Genomic DNA, 6741 nt, shown 5'->3' with positions numbered 1-6741 from the left:
GTGACAACGTCCACAATCTTAGCGAATGCTATCGAAGACTGCCCATCTCGTGCTATCTTCTCAAATCTTGGTGACAACCTCCACAATCTTAGCGAATGTTGTCTAAAATAACCTCTCTTGAAGTCATCCTTAGTTGTTGCGATAATATTCCGAAGAAAACTACCGAAGACCAACGCTTGTCGATCCTTAAAGCTCGCTTGAACTTTGCTTCAGCCGGTGCGTCGACGCTTCTGCTACTTGTAAACCGGTATGTCGGTGTCTTTGCTGAGCCAATGCTTAGGCGCTTTAAGCTAAGTGAGACGATCATTCATCAGGTCGATCACTTATTGCGATTGTAATCAAGCCGACTACTTAATCACGTCAAATTGATTATAGGGGCTAAATGGTGTACCAAGGAACCCAAAATAGCTGTACGAGGTTGAAATAACCATTTTGAGAGGCTTCGAGCTCTGTCGCTGCTGAAATATCTCTGGCGTCAAGAATTGGCTCTGTCGCCAGACGCTGGGATCTAGCGTTGGGCGCTGAAATCTATTGCCAGACGCCGGATGTTGTCGTCTGGCGCTGAAGTCGGGTCTTCCCTATTCTGCTTTTTCTGCCGCTGTTGCTCGGTTTCGCTCCGAACTTTGAACTTGATCGTTTCCTTTCAACCAAATCTGCTCAAATCTTTTGTAAATTAAATATCTTCATCTCTACTTTACCGATCAATGTAACTCCTCTTATCTTGGAGGAATCTCCTGTGTCATATTCGCGGTTTTTTCAAAAAAATCCGGGAATGTCCTTGCCTGTTAGGATGTACCTGCATTTATATCTTTGACTATATGACTTTGCTAATCTCTTTAGGGTTGACCTAAGACTTAGTGTGGCTTGACTCATTGACTTGTCATGACTCAAGGTATAAACTTGACTCACTATGATTAACTGACTCGAGGTTGACTCGACTCAAAGTGTTTGACACATGTGTTAGACTCAAATCAAGGTGATATGACACGACATGACTCGACGTGTACATGACTCGTGTGTGCATCGTAATGTGATCGTGCAACTCGAAAATGCAAGTAAGCAAAAATTTTTCGTCATTTTTTGTTGAGGGTACCGACTTTCTCCCGAAAAAGAAAGACGCGAAAAAAGAATCAAAGTTTTTGAAGGTGCATATTAAATGAGCTTAATCCGTTAACGTTGTCACTCATAGTACAAGGATTGTAACATCTTAGACTATCCTAGTTGACTCGATAATGAAAGTACTTGGGTAACTTAGGCATGGAGGCTAAGTACTTCATAATTTGTGATGCAATGACGATTATGATTGATGAGTGATGTTGATATGACAAGGCATACTTCAACGTTGTGTTAAGATTTCATGAAAAAGGGTTCTAAGGGAAAGTATATTTGGTCATGTATCTGTGATGTGTGTGAAAGTGAAGTCTAAGTGTATGGGAAGATATTATTTCAAGAAGAGTCAAATGATGGTGACTCTTAGGCTAGGTAAGCTAATGATGTAGGGATCAAGCCCCCAAGTCTAGCTCTAAGTAGATAGGGATGAGCATTGGAGATCCCTTGATATGATCATGGTGTAAGTGTGTGAATGTGAATATGAACGTATTTTTATTACGGCCGCACCTCGATGTGAGGTTGCCTACGTATTCGTTAGGAATCAGGCCGAACGTAGCTCTAGCCGAACCTCGCACAAGTGTGTGTATACCTCAAAAAGGTGTTTTTAAGGGTTGTAACGTGGTTAGGCTAAAGGTTATAGAAGAAAGGGATAAAAGGCTCAAGACCCTAGATAAGCCTTCAAGGTGTGCAACCTTGCTTTTGAATCTTTGTATTTTTATGCTTGAGGCTTTTTACTCTTTTTTAGCTCTTTCTTTTGCTTTAGCATTTTTTTATTTTTATAAGTGTGGGCAATCTCGATCATGCGGTCTATCACTCACTTGGCATTCATGTTTCACAGGAACGGTACCGAGCACTCGATAAGAGACGCAATATGAGACGTGTTCTTATCAAAGACATTTTCATATCAAAGACATTGGAACACTTACCCTTATGTACACTTTTATTTATTTATTTATTTATTTATTTTTGCTTATTTTTTTCTATTTTGATCAAGCTTTTTATGAAATTGAAAATTTCATAAGTTGCACACCATCCCATCCCAAGGTTAGGTAGATATGGGTTGAAAAAAGAAAGGTTTATTGTTAGACGAGGCTCAAAGTGGTTTATCAAAAAAAGGATCGTATATTTGAAGGGTGAAAATGTGGCTACAAGGGGTGCCTCAAATCATTGGTATACCTTGTTTTGGGTGTTTTTGTCCCTCGGGAGAGTTACAACACGAAGACTGATCCGGGGTGAGCTGTACCTGCAAAACAAACGGAGACACCAGTTGGGTGGTGCTCCGCCTCCGACGCACAAGTTAGAAACTTGAAGGGAGAAAAAAGGTGCGGAAATTTAGGTAGGGATCTGCTCGGATTCCAAGCTCAAGTTGTCTCTATCAAAGAGTAAGTGTGCAATAAATGATAAAAAACGTGCCCTCAAAATGAGGGACATCTCCCTATTTATAGGGTCTTTGGGAATTGTGCCCCTGGTTAGGTTACTGAACCCTAATCATTGGTGGGCTGCGCCGTTTGGCGGCATTCTCAGGATTTGGGCCTGAAGGCCGCCTTTTCCCTTGATTTAGGGAATGACACGTGTCGAACAGGGATTGGTCCATTTTAGACCAATCTGGGGCTGACACGTGTTACCTTCTGATTGGGCCACGTGGTAGGGTAAAATTACCCTAAACATTTGCCCCTCACAGACGTGACGTGGCACGCGACGTGGCATCTGTGACACATGTCACGCTCCGGTTGGCAGTAATTTTACCGTTACAGAGTAACCGTTCACCTTTCGGGTAAATTACAGAAATGCCCCCAAATTTACCCTCTATATATAGCCGTTTTACCCTCATAATTTTGTACGTTTACAAAAATTTCCTAGAGAGAAAAACTTTGAGAGAGCAGAAGTCATTTGTTTGAGGCAGACGCGAGCAAGAAAGTTTGTTCTTCAGCAATACAGCCGGTCCCATCTACGTTCAGATACCAAATCAAAAGGTACCGTCTCTGTCTCTCTCAGCTCTTTTCTTTTTTCACCGTTTGTACATATTTCTTGCAATAAATGGATGCATCACCAACACACACGGCACAACTTAGGTTAGAGTCCAGCCGGTCACCAGGGTCGGCTGAGTCTAGGACTGGGAGTGTCGGCTCGGGGTGTTGGGACCATCCTTTGTCATGGATTCCGACCAGTTATGTGTCTGTGCAGGACACCATGGCTCGGACAATGTAGACGGCCACGGACCCGAATTACAAGAGCGAAGGCTCAGGCGGCCAATCGCCTGAGGGAGAAACGTCTGGTCAGGGAAACCAGACGGCTCTGGAGAGATCCCCTCCGTGCGCCCCTTCAACCCCTGCAGACTCTTTTTGGAAGAATGCGACAAAGGCGGCGACGAGGCCGCCTCTGCCCCATGGACCAACGCGAGGGGGAGACGGAGAGTGACAGCTCCGCCTCTACCTCCGAGAGCAGCGATGACTTGCCCCCTCTTCCGGATAGCGAGGAGGAAGAAAGGAAAAAGTGGAGTGAGAAGGACGATCCCTTCAGCATCCACGTCTCCTCCAAGGACCGAATCCAGATGGGGGAGAACTTAGAGCATTTTAAGAGAATGCACCCGCTAGGAGACGGGTATAAGATCCGGGTGCCGCTTGAGCTGGGAGCCATCGCTTGGGGGGATGATCAAGAGAACGCCAACAACTATTTTGGCTGTTATGAGGCGGCGTTCAAAGCTGGCCTTCGTTTCCCCCTTCACCAGGCGGTGAAGGCAATTTTGAGAGGCTACGGCCTTGGGGTCTGGCAACTTACCCCCAACTCCTGGACCAACATTCTGGGGTATGTTGCTGCCTGCGAGTTCCAGGGGCTTAACCCCGGCTGGGAGGCTTTTGCAAGCATGCACTATCTTAGAAGAAGCCCATGCGGCTGAAGGGCGTGGTACACTCTAACCACGCAGCCGCAATATATGATGACCTTGGACAAGGTCTCAAAGTTCGATGGCTGGAAGCACAGGTTCTACCTGATGTCAGCCCCAACCAGACGGGAAAATTATGAATTCCGTCTGTACAATAAGAAGCCCGACTTGTTGGGCAGGAAGTGCGCTCTTCCCCGGATCCCAGAGGAAGATTTTGACAAAATAATTGAGGCAGACTTTTTCGGCCTCACAGACGCAACTCTGTCAACCGGGGAAACAATAAAAGTCCCCAAAAATTGGATCCCCAAGAGCGCCTGGTTCAGGGATGAGTGTTTTCTAGCCGCCTGCGGGCTAGGACACATGTTTACAAAACGTATGCGCCTGAGTTTATATCGTCTGTAGTATTTTTCTATCGAAATTGATTAAAGATATTGACCAATTTCTTTATTTTTGCAGAAGAAGCTCTAAAAATGTTGCAGTCGGAGAAAACTCCTAAACGGTCTTCTGCAACCATCCGCAAAGATCTTGCGGAGAAAGCTGCGGCTGAGCTTAAGGCCAAGGTAACAAACGCCTGACCCTTTCATACGTTGACCCTTTAAAATCATTTTCCCGGATGCTATCCTTAACTTTGGTTATTTTTTCAGGGAGGAGAGGTTGGAAAGTCGTTCGAGAAGCAACTCAAATGGGCTAGGGAGGAGAACCCTGTCCCAACAAGATAAAAAAATCCACCTCTGCATCAACTCCTGGTGCCTCAGCCGGGGCTAAGACGATGCGGATATCGGGGCGACTCGAGAAGGTAGGCGGCAGCGTGTGCCTTGATCTTGTCAACCCCTTATCAGCAATTGCGGGGTTCACCACGCCTACAAGCAGTTCCCGCTTGGCCGGCTCTGAAGGTAAGAACCCTTTTGAATCCCCGCTTGAGCTGGGGTGGCCTTTACGGGTGAAATCTCACTCCCAACAGACGTCATCCTCAGACGGTCGGCAACAGATAGGTGCTGCCTTAGTTTCGCACTCATCACGTATTGATTATGGTGCAGATCAATCTCCCCGCTGGCCAGACGTCCATAAGCACGCCAAGGCCATGCTGGAAGCCGTCCGGAAGAGGGATAAGGACAATATCCCTGGGATAGAGACGTTCAATATTGAACGCATTTTATCCCTTCTGGCTGAGGTAAGAAACTTGTCAATTTAATTTTATTTTTTCCAAGTGTCTTATGCCGCCTACCATACTTATGCCGCCTGACTTTTTGCAGGCCATGCTGCGGGTGGACGGGCTCAAGCGTCCTTATTCCCGTAAACGGGAAGAGGTAAAAAGGGCCAAGAAGTGCGCCATAGACGCTGATAATATTGCTTTACACTCGACTATCGTAAATGAACTTGAAACTAAAGCAATAATTATAACACAGGCGTCTAAAATCCAGCAGCTGGAGCTAGATCTGAAGGCGGCCGACCAGCGGGCTACGGATGCTGAGACAGCCAAGAAGGGGGCGGAGGAGGCCTAGAAGAAGGCGGACGAGAGCGCCAAAAAGGCTGATGAGGCGCTCAAGAAGGCCCAGGCGAACCTTGGCAAACTAAAAACCAAGGTTGAGAGGTTGGAGAAGGATGCTGCTCAAGCTCAGAAAAACTTTGCAGCAACCCTGGAGGTGGAACAAAACCGCCTTGTTGCTGAGAGCAATGCTGACAACGACGCCCGTATGAAGATTGCCTGGGCTGCCTTGTACCCAGACGCTGATTATAGCATCTGGGCACTGGCGCACAGCTATGCCGAGTACGTGGCGTACTTGAGAGAACAAGGCGAGCCAGAGCCTGCCTCTTTCGAAGCCTGGGTCAACTCCAACAATGAGCCGTCCGCGCCTGATCTTCCTAGTCCTGGTGAAGCACAGGAGATACCCTCAGATGGTGAAGAGGAAGGGGAGGACCAGGAGGCTCCGTCTGCAGGCCAGAAGTGACCCCTCAGCGACAGTATGCCAATCTTTGCTTTTTTAATTCTTTTTATTCAGCGGCTGTATGCCAAAACTTGCTTTTTCCGGCCTGTGTGCCGAGTATCTGTGTATTTACCGGCTGTGGAGCCGGGTTAATTAACAATTTCTTTCTCCCGGACGGGGTTCGGTTAACATTTGATCCATTACAACCGTTTGGTTGGATGGACTTTTATGAAATGCATCGACTGAGTCGGTTTTGATCATTTTGAATTTTTATTTTGTGCAAATTTTAATTTTTCATTTTTTTTCCTAACTTATCAAAAGCTTGCGGCGATTTCTTGCCTAACTAGTCAATAGCCTGGCTGTCCTTGCCCCTGGACGGCTGTGTGATTGGTTTCAAGTGGAGTTGGTTGATTGGCTTGAAAACGTCTGATGCTGCAAAGAGCATGATATGTTTGTAAGTCAATCAATCACAGTAGTGATTGCCCCAAACCAAGTGCACAACCGTACACCAACAGGCATTTTCGGTCACTACACAGACGGCGTATGTCCGTCTTGGTAGAGATTTCATAGCCATTGAACTCTTTTGCCCCAATTGGGGTGAGGTGCAATTTTTGGAATAAATAACCTGTGAGAACTTCAGCCGGCGACCGACTGATGCCTATGGGAATCCGGTATCTGGGAACTTATTCGTTCTTCATAGGTTATTTTGGTCAGACGGCTATGAGTTGACCAATTTGGTCGTTCAATCTTTGCCGTTTGCATGGATACGTAGAACCGACAAATAGTCTGTTCTCTGCGACGATTGCACCCGGAGGGGTGTCGCCG

Source organism: Chenopodium quinoa, unplaced genomic scaffold, assembly GCF_001683475.1.
Source record: "Chenopodium quinoa cultivar QQ74 unplaced genomic scaffold, ASM168347v1, whole genome shotgun sequence".
Taxonomy (NCBI): Eukaryota; Viridiplantae; Streptophyta; class Magnoliopsida; order Caryophyllales; family Amaranthaceae; genus Chenopodium; species Chenopodium quinoa.
The sequence above is the reverse complement of the archived record's forward strand: the minus strand, read 5'-3'. Positions refer to the sequence as shown.